Below are 12521 nucleotides of genomic sequence, written 5' to 3'. Positions count from 1 at the left end.
ATTCATTCATTTTGAAATTAATCCATTTTGCTATGGTTTCTTTCATGCAGAGATGCCCAGGATTGTCTGTGTCCTTCTCTGAAGTTAGCTACAACCAGCTTTTTTTTTTTTTTTTCTATTCTGTTAACTGTCCCACTGGCTTCAATGCTCCTCCAAACTTGGAGTTTGACCTCCATCGGCCAACCCAGGGTGACACGTTGCTCAACTGTGTCAATCATGTTGTTCCCCACATTTCCTGTCTGTATTCTAGTTAGCACACTCCTAAGTCTTATCAAAAAAGAGAAGCCTACCTTAGCCCTGCTAAGGCTTCTCTTTACCTAAATTCTACTTATCCTTCAAGACTTATCTTACATTTTAGTCTTCTACAAAGATTTTCCTCACTCTCTATCCTCCTCAGTCCACAATAGGATACAACTGGCAGAATAACAGCCCTAAGTGATGTCCACATTCTAGTCCTAATCCCTAGACCTGTGTATATGTTATGTTACTGGGAAAGGGTGGGCTAAGGTTGTAGATGGAATGTAAGTTGCTAATCAGGTGGTCTTGAAATTGAGAGACTATCCTGCATTATTTAGGTGGGCTCAGTGCAATTGCAATAGACCTTATAAGTAGAATAGAGAGGCAGAAAATTCAGTGTCAAAGAGATGAATGTGAAGGAAAAAAAAAAAAAAAACCTCCTTTGGCCATTGATGCCTTTAAAGGTGGGAAGGGGAGACAAACTAAGGAAGGCAGGCAGCCTCTAGAAACTGGAAAAAAACAAAAGAAAACAAAAGATTCTTTCCTAGAACCTCCAGAAGGAACATAGCTCTGCTGGTACCTTAATTTTAACCCAGTGAGATACATTTCAGATTTCTGACCTCCAGAATTGTAATAGAATACATTTATATTGTTTTAAGCCACCAGGTTTTGACAAGTTTGTGACAGTAGCCATATAGGAAACTAATATAGTGCTCTTTCCAGGGCTTCCAGATTCTGTACTTCTTTGTCATAGCTTTTATCACCCTGTGTTACAATTGCTTATTAGCTTGTCTGATCTTATTTATTTATTATTATTATTTATTTATTTATTTTTTTAAGAGAGAGAGAATGCATGTGCACAAGAAGGGTTGGGAGAAAGGCAGAGGGAGAAGGAGATTAGAGAATCTTAAGCAGCCTCCACGCCTAGTGTGGAGATTGATGCAGGGCTCAATCTCAAGACCCTGAGCAAAGATTAGGAGTCAAACACTTATCCGACTGAGCCACCCAGGTGCCTCTGTCCTACTATTTTAATAGCCTCAAAGTCCACAAGACAAGAGCAGTGATTTTCTTACTTACTGTTGTATATCCAGATGATACCTGCAGTGTCTGGAAGATACTAGGCTTTCAGTAAGTATTTGCTGAGGAAATTAATGGCAGAGCTAGAATTCAAACACAGATTTTTGACATGATGCAGTAGCCCTTTAGTCCAGAAACACACGCTACTTAAGATTTTCTTCCCCCAGGAAATCCCCCTAGAGATCATCTGAAATCAGATGTAGGTTGGCCAAACTTAGTTATTTGAGAAAAATTTCCCAGATATATACAGATTCATTGTGCTATGGCATCTCAGTTACCATTGAGAAGGAAAACATTTGCAAAAGAATTTATTGGATCCCATTAACTTCTTGAAGCAGGAGGATGGAGCATTTCTCATTTGCCCTTAAAATACGTTACATACATATGTTTCCATGATACATTGTTGGGAAATGACCAGAAGCAGCTTGGTGGAGGAAAGAAAGACTGCAGACGGGACACACACTATGTTTCAGATTGCTCTGTTCACCGCATCTCTCTCTCTGGACACAGGGCAAACTTAGTCTCTTTGAAGGTTATTTCCTCAGGTGACATAAACACAGTTTCATCTGCTTGAGCCATTTGCACAACAAAACTGGAACATCTTAGCATTCCAGGAGCAAATGCTGTGGGGAAGCCTCTCTGCTCCATGAAAGTTCCTGGTTACCACCTACATGACAAAAGAGAAAAAAACTTGTTGGAGTTTTCATATGATAAAAACCAGACTTTTTATTATTTCCTTTTTGGTATTTCTCTCTAGTGAACAATTTGGTGGGTGAATATCAAAAGCTATTGGAACTCAGTACATTATCACTCTCTATGCCTTATATTTTTAAGATGGAATGAAAGGAGCAAAAAAGAAAAAAAGCCCTCCTAAATGATTCTTTTTATCTTTTCCAAATACAGTCACACTACCAACTAAAATCACTAAGAAATTAAAGCTGATTAAGGAACATTAGAAAAGCTGTCAATGCATTTTAAAAATCAGGGTAAAAGTTGCAGCGTTCATTAAGCCCTCAGGGGAGGAAGATATGTTCTTCCAAATCACAACAACTGAAATGTATTTCTATTATTTTTTTGCTTTAGACTCTTCAAGCACTTATCCTAAATTTTAGAGTGCTTCAACTTCAAACTGATAGTTAAATGCTATGAGAAATGCTAGTGTGTGAGCCAGAGAAGGAGAGACATTCTGGACTTCGAGCTGGCCGGCAGGTTATTTTGCGGAATAGAATTTTGGTAATGTTTAATCTAGATGACCCTGAAAATTTACCCACATTTTCTTTTGGACTAAAAAAGAAACATTTTGTTATAATATTGTGGGTTGAGGTTTAAGAAACCTCCTTTAAAAACCTGGATATTTATTTCCTATAGAAAGAGTCCAAATTGCAGAAAATTAGGAGATTTAAAAAGTAGTCAATCAGATTCTTTTGGATCATGGAGAAACTTCATCAGAAAGTTCTCCACTGCAGCTTCTGTGAAGACTATTTTGTGAGAAGAGCCAGAGACTGGGCTGCATGTGGAAGTGTAAAAACCGAAGCGTTAAACGGGCTGCGTGGACTCATCACAGCCTTCCTGAATTCCATCTGGAGTGTGAGCAGAAACCCAAGATCTGGCTCAAGGGCAGAATGCATATGGCTGGGTCTATCTGGGTTTCTCTGTGAGAGAAAACAGATCAGCAACTAACTTCAGATCAGTCGAAAGATTTTGAAAATCTTTGAAAGTTTGAAAGTGAAAGATTTTGTAGAATAGAATGGGAAGAAATCCAGAGTAAAACAGGAAGAAAAAAAAAAAAAAGCACCAGCACAAAATTGGTTTCCATATAAGAATTGACAAGGCAAATACCCCTCTGGTATCTATCTTGTATCTATTAGGATTTTACTACCTCCAGTCAGTCCCTGTTCCAGGGATTTGCAAGCATATACCAGAATAAACCAATGATTCCCAAAGCCCTCGTTTTACCTCCATGCAACTAGAAAGAATTTGAGTTGATTATGTCCAGATTTTAATGCAGTGAAGCAGTTGCATCTTTGTAGTGGTTGGGTCTTCCATGAATGCACAAAACACCTTCACACAGTCTTCTCTTCTATCCACGTCAGAACCGACCACCTACCACAATATACTTCACATGTTTTGCTGGGTCAAACCAGCCCGCTGCAGCACATCTGTCTCATAAACACTGCTACGTAAATGCAGTGTTGTAATCATGAAGAAATAATGTAACCCTCAGTGCTTTGAAAGCAGATAATTTACATCTTATTTGATTATAGTGGAAATGAAAAGAATTCGTGTAAAGAAGTTCTGAGAAAGCACCATGTTTGTAGAAAAGACAAGAAACACACAACTTGTGCTTTCAACTCACCAGAACTTGAATTTAACGTGAAATTTGGCAAATTATTTTGGAAGCCGGTTTCCTTGGAAAATAGAGGTCAGTTTTTCAAAATAGGAAAAATTAAAATGAATTTGTATAGGGATAAAAGTATATTACAGCAAGAAAAATCTCACAATAAATTCAATATTAGATATACGAGGAAGCACTTGTGAAAGTCCTTGCATATGTATTTGCCATGTCACTAAATGTTGGCTGAGTTTGGTGTCGCTTTCTCTGGCATTTCTGTTAGTATTTTTTACAGTAGGAAATTTCCTGATTAAGGAAAGCTAATTATTAATCAAAAGTGTAAGACTGTTTCCCTCTCTACTTAACTAAAGCCACGGACTGTCCTGTCAAGTTTTGAATTCTTGCCGTTTCTTTCTCATCCCCTGATATCAAAATGACAACTTGTTTTTGTCTGACATTTTCCTTTAAAATGACATAGGTATTTGCTGTTTTGGATTTGTTATAGGCTGCTTGAATTGCAACCTACCCAGTAATGGTGTGCCTGAGCGTTAATACTGCATTCTTTAATTTCTAATTTTTGTTATTTTTTCTTTTCTTAGAATACACACTTGCAGTTTACAAATAGGGTTTGTTGCAAAACAATATATACATTGTTTGGTGGAATGAAACTATAGTTTTCTATGGGTGTGAGGGTTTACTAATGGGAGTTTTTTTTTTAACCTTCAAAGACTATTTAACCGCATTATCACATTGTAACAAAGAAGATTCATTAAGCCACAGGCCAAACTGGTCGAGGGCCTGGGTCTTGAGTCCTTCCTCCACTCCACCCACTGCCAAATTTTACTTCACTCTTGTTGAGCTTCTTGAATTTGAGGGAGGCAAGGGCGAAGGTGAATGGTGGAGAAGTGGTGAAAGAACCTATGGCTGGAAGTGAGAGGATCCAATGCCATTACAAAGGTCTCCCCTGGCTCAGATTAAAGGGACAGAGGTTGGGTTAGGACCCGGGTGCAGGAGACTCAGCACAAGAAAATCTGCAGCTAGATAATGTACTCATAACACGTGATGATAAAACTTTGTTATTAGCTATTACTGAATTAAATCTTAATAAAAGCCTGAGCTTTTCCCTAATTAAATCAAAATGTCTTAAGAAGTCACGTATAATCTTGAATATCCTTTGAGCATATGTGATTTTCACTATAGTCCTTGTGGGAGTTGTGTTATGTACAGGACAGATGTGCTCTAAGTATCACCATTTAGATTACTTGTTCGTGGCTTAGAGACCCCACTGCAGTAGTCAGTGGCTCCCTATTCTAGGGGACAAAAGCTTAATGAGAATCAACACATAGGAAGACAACAAAATTAGTCACTCTTTCAAGCAAGTAACTTGACAATTGTGAAAGGAAAGAGGTTCTTTAAAAAAAATAATAATTGGAAGTTTATTTTCCAAATTGCAAGATGGCCAAATAATTAGCATATCTCATAAAACCTCAGTTTTAATTTAACACTCAAGGTGGTATCACCAATAGTCCATAGCTCATGATAAAAGCAATTCATCTTCTTATGTGTCAGTTTTCTTGTTTTCAAAATCAGTGATGGTTGGATTTAACCATCTCTAAATGATGTATAGCATAACTACAGATAATTGAAGATACCTGAATTTATTTCCCCGGTTTCCCGTTGGTTGTGATAAATCTTCAGCATACTTCAACTCTCCACTGAATCTTTATATTTAATTCAGGATCAAAGGGAACATCTTAGGAACAAAAGAACAAAAAAGTAGAAGTTGTTTCAAATTGGAGAGTGAGGAGGATTAACGACAGAACTAGATTCCTCCCTCACAACTTTTAGTTTTAAGAGTCCTTTCTCCTCTTCTCCCCCAGCTCTGTCTTCCACCTCAGGCCCTAGCTTTTTATTAACACTCAGTATAAAATCAGTTTGGGGAACAGGGAAAGTGAAATATATTTATTTAATAAAAATTACAGAAATAATTTGAGGAAAGTAAAAGCAAGTGCATAATTTGGAATCCAAAAAGTAAATAAAAACTTTTCCATTTCTAAAAAAAAAAAAAAAAAGTAAAGTGAGAAAGTCTTTATTTAGTATGACTAACAACGAGAATTATGATTTCATATCTCCTGAGAATGGCAACAGTATTGAGACATGTAAGAGTTTTTAGTGGCAGATGTAAAAGATATCTAAATAAAAGTCCAGCAAGGGAAGGATATTTTCAGAGGCTACTACCTAATTTTAAAACCCCATTTTGAAATTTATTAATTGAACATTTAATAAATTTATTTGGCTTTTACAGGTGTGACATATATACGGTCTCTTGATTTCTATAACCAAATTATAAGAGATAAAATAACATTAACAGCAATAGGTGATTTTTCAATGTGATAGAGAAATGTGATGAAGCTTGCTCACTGAAAAATTAAAGTGAGTGCAAGTGCACAAAGGCAGTTTATACAAGGTTTTATACTAAAGAATGATCCATTTAAATGGATGACATTTTACTATTTTTAATAGATGACTTGAAATGCAATCAATGACAAAATGTATATGGAATACCTGACTATATTTGATTTAAAGAAAGCTATCATAAAAATTATGATTATAATTCATTTTAGTGACTTAGCACAATGATTACAGTAGCTATTAATTAATGATTCCATGATGATCTACACAACAAATAGATATAAGAACAAAAGGTGACAGTTAAAGAACATACAGTATAACTTTAAAATGCTTTGACTTGTATAAACTTGATTTTAATTTATCAAAAATAGTGTGAATGTTAATTTTTAGTCATGTTACTTACAGTGATCTACCAAAGTATAAAATGTACCTTTTCAATTTTTACATTTCTAAAATTGTAGTTTTTATTATTTATGCATTCTCTCTGCACACTATTTTGAAGTGTCAAAATAATTGTCTAATAGAATAACATGGAGAAAGACTATATCACTAAAATGTATCTAATCAGAATGTACATAAATATATATTTATATGAATATAAATTTACACCCCTCCATAACACACAGCTCGAGGTACTTTCTTGACCATAATAATAAAATTGAATATTATAATTAATATGCTCTGAAGAATCATAGACAATAACATGATTGTAGGATTGTTATTGGCCAAGAAGTCCAATCATTTTGATTTTTGATCTTTTGAAAGGGCACACTGAAAAATATTTTTGAGCTTCATAAAATATGTTACATTTATTTTAGTGCAATGTAATTATAAATGATAAAAATCCAAAGCAGTCATTTTGGGTAGAAAAGTTATTTTCTAGATCACATCTATGAGTCACTAAGGTTACTTCACCAGATTTTAAAACTGAACATGTTTGAACAAGCTACTTCTCATCTTAATTTTCAAATTACAATAATGGAATGCCTTGCAAATCTTAATGCCAATTATTTCTGTCTGAATTAACTTGCAATCTTTATTGACACATGGAAATCCAGGGGGTTCTTTCCTTGCTGATGATTACATTGTTCTGGTTGTTAGAATTATAGTGTCTCTGTTTTGTCCAAAGCTAGTCAGAGCAAGTCTTTTGAACTTGGATTTATGACTCCTTAGTTGTGATCAGTCTATCACGACCTTAAGAGTTGTGGCCAGAGACTCTTCATCTTATATTTTAGCATATTAAAAGGGAAGGAACATCAACGGAGGGACCCTTGGTACAAACAAGGTTTAGGAATATTTATTTGTGCAAGAGAAACTGCTTTGCATTTATGTGCCATTTATTTAAAAAAAAAAAAAAAAGACTTGCTGTAGCTTTCAGTTTTCTCAAATAGAAGAGGTAGACAAAGTATGTCCCCTGAATTGTATGATCATATTATGCCAAAGAAAACGAGCCAGTCCATTTTAGGGGATAAGAATTAAAGTATTTTTTGAGCAAAAATTTTTTTTGCAATAGTCTCCCTCCACCCCCCTGCCCAAGTCACTGCTTCTTTTCTTACACATGGATACTTTTCTATTGTGACTTTACCTGTCGCCTTCCCTCCCCCAGCCTTCTCTCTTTCTCTTTCAAAGCATTTTTTCAATCAGCACATGAGGTTCTGAAAGAAAATTATTTAGTCTTGGCTTTTCCCTCAACTTTATTCAGCAAAGCTACTGACTTGAACAAAAGCAGTACTGTACCTGCTCCTGGCCGCCAGAAACAATGACGAGCGCCTTGATAAGATTAGATGTAATTTTAAATGCAGCAGGGACAAAGCCTCCTTCCCACTAACCCCACTCGCAATCCCCTACTGTAATTCCACCACAGTGAGCAGTTGAAAAATCCCTGACCAGAGCCAGACTGCTTGGTAAGCGCCACCTAACAGACATAGAAACATGATCTGCATCATTTTCAGGCTTGGCAGACATTTTGTGCATAAAAAAGAAAAGAAAAGAAAAAAAAAAAAAAAGGCCATCTTTGAAACCAGACACAAGCAAACTTTATATATTCCCAGTTTTATAGTTTCGAGAACTTAATCTGAAATATCAAACAAAAAAAAAAGAAAAATATGTTGAAAACACATATCAAATCAGTTTTAAAATTAGTTTTCCTTTTGAACAGCAACTATCCCTTTTTGTCTAAGTTAAATTGTTCCGTGGATTGTGGAGTGTTTTGAATGATGGAAGTAAGCATAACTGTGTATGAATCTAAGAAGCAAGGTGCATTTTTTTTTTTACTCATCAAAATTTGCTTTTTAAATCAATGAAAGCACCTATGGAGCGTTAGAGTTCTTTCCTTTTCTTCTGTCCTTTGGGTTAAGAAATTTGACCTAATATATGTGTTTACCTGTATGTGTTCTATTTGTTCTGGCCACAAAACTCTGCTGATTCTTCTTCTCTTGTACAAATATGCATATAATAATGTTAATTTGTATTGTTAATCTTTTTTGTCATGTACTATATCTATCTATCATCTCGCTCTACCTATCTACTCTTTTCATAAATACAAAAAAAAACACGGATTTTAAGGGGAAAATTATATTGACAGCTGTAAAACATATTTGTTTCATTAATTGTACAGATGCAACTAACTTGGGCCACACAAATGCTTTTATAACAATATATTATTTCCATTTTTGTGAAACAAATCATTTAAACTGTGTTATATAAACTGTTTTTAATCAAAGCTAACCCGTTTGTAATGTGGATAAGATCTCCTTAATTTGTCAGTTCTAATGCATTTTTTTGTGTGTCAAATGTTCTTTATAGGGGGCATGACTGAATGCTGAAAAAGTCAGATGTTGAAACTGGATAAAGAGTCTTAACTGACTAAATTTGAGAGGCTTACTAATCTCTGAACTTCTGATCCCTTAGTAGTAGGTATTTTTGAGTTAATACAAGAGGGCAAATCTCTACACTGGCCTAGTTATGGAAATTAGTGGCATTTCGAGCATGGAGCCTACCCATTAACCTGACAAATATACTGCATGTGTGTGTCATGATTGTCCTTGTTTTTTGTCACAAAACTTCAGAAAGCTGAGAAAATACAGTTGGAATCTCAGTTTTTATTCCAACCTACCCTAAATTCATATGCTGTTTTCCTTCAAGAGAAAAAGAAACCTAAACAGAAATTGTGAAATCACAAGATTTCTGTTAATTAGACTCCACTCAACATTAATGAAATGTGCTATTATCCTTGAAAGTAATGGACTATATTGATTTTTTAAATTGTTTTAGTGAGAAAGAAAAGTTTTCTTTTTCTTTGTCTCTTTCCTTTATCTCTTCTTATTTGCTTTTGTTTGGGTTTTGTTGTTGTTATTTTTGTTTTTATTTTGGTATTTTTTGATCTGCCAGGAGTGGAACCAAATATCTTCCATGCTCTTCTGTCTCTCTTTTGTGTCTACCTCCATCTGGTCCTGGAAAGATGTGGATAAAAGTGACATTGGGAAAATTGGAGAGACTTTCCTTCTGACAACCTCTTCCCAGGTGTTCAGCAGCCTCTGCATATTAGTGGATCCTCAGCAGTTTTCCTGAGTGGTTCTTTTTTTATCCCTCTCCACCCTCCTTTCCTCATCTGACTTTCTGCAATGCACTGGACACTGTCTTAGGGGCTGGGGATTAACAAGACATGAGTAGGATGTAGTTCTTGCTCTCAAGTTGCTCACTGCTTGGTGACAGGAGACTCAAGAAAAGAAGCAGTGTCTGCTTCCAGCCTTACCTTCTCACCTGCCCCTGATCAGAAGCAAAGCTTCCCAATTTCCCATTCCTTCTATAGGAAGCTGGGTGTGTGTGTGTGTGGGGGGGGGGGGTGCGGGGGCGGGGGGAACAAATGCAAGCTAACTTAACCCATAACTTTAAAAGTGTTCTCATCTCAGACAGCCTTTGCATTTTAACTCTTGCCTGCAAAAGTCGGGTAACTACTGAGGATTTTGTCAGCAAAGAGCACAGCTAAAAGGGAGGGATATTTTATAATAGAGAATCTTCCTCAGAATCTCTCAGTCATCACCAAAATGTATTTATACTAAGGTTGACCTCATCTTTTTGGTCCAGAGTTTATACAAATCCATCAGGATTCAAAGTCAGAAAAATTCATTACAATTGTATGAATTTACTATTTTTTCATGTTCATCACATTTAGTGCATACTTTATATAAAAGAGAAAGAAACCGAATTACTATTTACATGCCAACAAATTTTTATCATAAAACACATTTTGACATACTTTGAAGTATTGTTTTCTACATTACTAATAGATCTTTGTAAAACTTAGAGATGGTCTCCAGCTTCAGAAAGTCAATACCTGGCAACTCTCCCACTCTTTTTGGTGTGTTCCTGCTAAAAGCATTATTTTAAATCCATAAATAATACACGTTTGTTGTCATAAGATCACAATAACCACATAAACAAAAGGAACAAAAAATAAGAGAAAATAATACATTTTTACTATATTTTTAGTCCTCAGAGATATTAATTCTTAACACCTACTTTCAACTTTTTTCTACTCAAATATTTTCGTATTCTTTCACAAGTGAGATCACAGTGTTCACAGCAGTTTTAAATCATTTTAACTTAACAGTATATCACAAATGTTTAAATTCACTAGAAGGATTATGTTTAATGTTTCTAAATATGTTTCTATTTTTAAATATCTGCATTGTGTGGATGTCGAATTCATTCAAGATTATCCTTTGTCTCTTGTCTTCTTTCCCCTTCAATTATACTAATACATTCTCTCTTCTTTAACCTCCAGCCTCCAAGCTTTTTTTTTTTTTTTTTCTTATCCTGTTCCTTCCAAATGGAAAGTTCTTCCTTTCTTTATCGCTTGTCTGGAAATTGTATCCACCCTACGTGACTCAACTGCTAGGCCTTTTTCTCAACAAAATCTCCAATTCAGCTTCATCCTCTGCATTCCTATCATGCCTTTAGTATACTGGCATTGTGGAATTTATCACATACTATATGGAGTGGCATCGTCAGAGATCAGACTCTGTAAGGTAGGCAAGTGTCTTAACAATGCATTCTCCTATGGGTCTGCGTCAGATGCTCTGGGCAAAGCAGCCTCTAGATGGCACAGACTGTTTTGGGAGTTCATTGCTTGTCATGGAAAACAGAGGACCTGATGCAGCTGTCTGACTAAATTCTATAATCTGCATGGGTCTATGAAGCCATATGTGAGAGAATGTGAACCCAGATCATAACTGAGGCTATATTCTCTCACATGTGGCTCCATAGGCCTTCTCTAAGAGAAGGTCCCTCCCAATTCCTTCCCAATCCCTCACTCAGCCCACTGACTCCTGGAGGGATCCCAAGTGAAGATTGTACTTCCTCTAGTCAGATTGGTAGGGGTTAGGGTATGGCACCTAGTGTGATACCAATAAACACATTACCCTTGTATATTTCTAGCACTTAGTTCAGTGTCTTGTAGATGTCTAACAAATTCACTTATTTATTAGACCCACAAATATTACTATTGAAGCCTGATATATACCTGGCATTATTCTAAGCATTAGGACAAAAACGGTCAGCAAAAACCAGACATGGTTATTGTCATGGAACTAAATGTTCATTGAACTAAAATTTAAGCAAATAGGTTTACATTTCATTACTTTCCTATCTCTTCATGCAGTCTATTTTGAAAGATAATAACTCAAGTTTTATGTTATCTTCATAGTGTGCTCTTAAAAATGTGGAGGAGTAAGCAGTTCTAAAATATAAATAACCTAACATATTACAAATGATCCTTTATAGGTCTTGTTATGTAAATTAATACTTTGGAATATACATTAGTTTTTCCAAGTCACTAGACCCAAGTGACTTGCTTTGAAACCCTAAACTGTAGGGGAAATGTACATTTTGTGTATATGAAATGTCACTTATTTGGAACTGTGTTCCTAAATCTATTTTGACCTGACAATGAAACATAAAATAAAGATGGATAATTATTTTGAACTGGATTATTATTATTTATTTATTTATTTATTTATTTATTTATTTATGATAGGCACACAGTGAGAGAGACAGGCAGAGACACAGGCAGAGGAAGAAGCAGGCTCCATGCACCGGGAGCCTGACGTAGGATTTGATCCCGGGTCTCCAGGATCGCGCCCTGGGCCAAAGGCAGGCGTAAACCGCTGCGCCACCCAGGGATCCCTGAACTGGATCCTTTAACAATTGCTATTAATTTCTTAATGTAAATAAAACAAAAAACAAAAAACAAAAATTTCTTAATGTATCCAAGATAGTATGCTTCCAAAAAAAAAAAAAAACAAAAAAAAAACAAAGGTGAATAAAAGATTGGGAAAGTTGTCTTGTGAAAGAAAAAAAAAGTTGAATAAAAGATTGTTTCTAATGTCACTATAGTATAAAACTAGTAGATTTGACCAAAGATGTAGTTTTTCAAAATGAGTGAATTGCAAGATGCTACTGT

The 12521-nt window shown here is 35.5% G+C and overlaps 1 long non-coding RNA gene across 1 annotated transcript in view; it reads right to left on the bottom strand.

Annotated features, from left to right (window-relative positions):
* Nucleotides 1-1605: 1605 nt before the first annotated feature.
* Nucleotides 1606-12521, bottom strand: part of LOC112651482 (uncharacterized) — a 37877-nt gene continuing 26961 nt past the window's right edge. Inside the window, exons 2-3 of the long non-coding RNA XR_003130833.2 lie at nucleotides 5299-5399; nucleotides 1606-1981 (exon numbers count right to left, since the gene is read on the bottom strand). This is a non-coding gene — a long non-coding RNA (uncharacterized LOC112651482). The remainder of the gene's footprint in view (nucleotides 1982-5298; nucleotides 5400-12521) is intronic.

Source organism: Canis lupus, chromosome 4 (assembly GCF_003254725.2).
Source record: "Canis lupus dingo isolate Sandy chromosome 4, ASM325472v2, whole genome shotgun sequence".
Lineage (NCBI taxonomy): Eukaryota > Metazoa > Chordata > Mammalia > Carnivora > Canidae > Canis > Canis lupus.
Note: the sequence above shows the minus strand (reverse complement) of the source record. Positions and strands in the feature narration are given on the sequence as shown.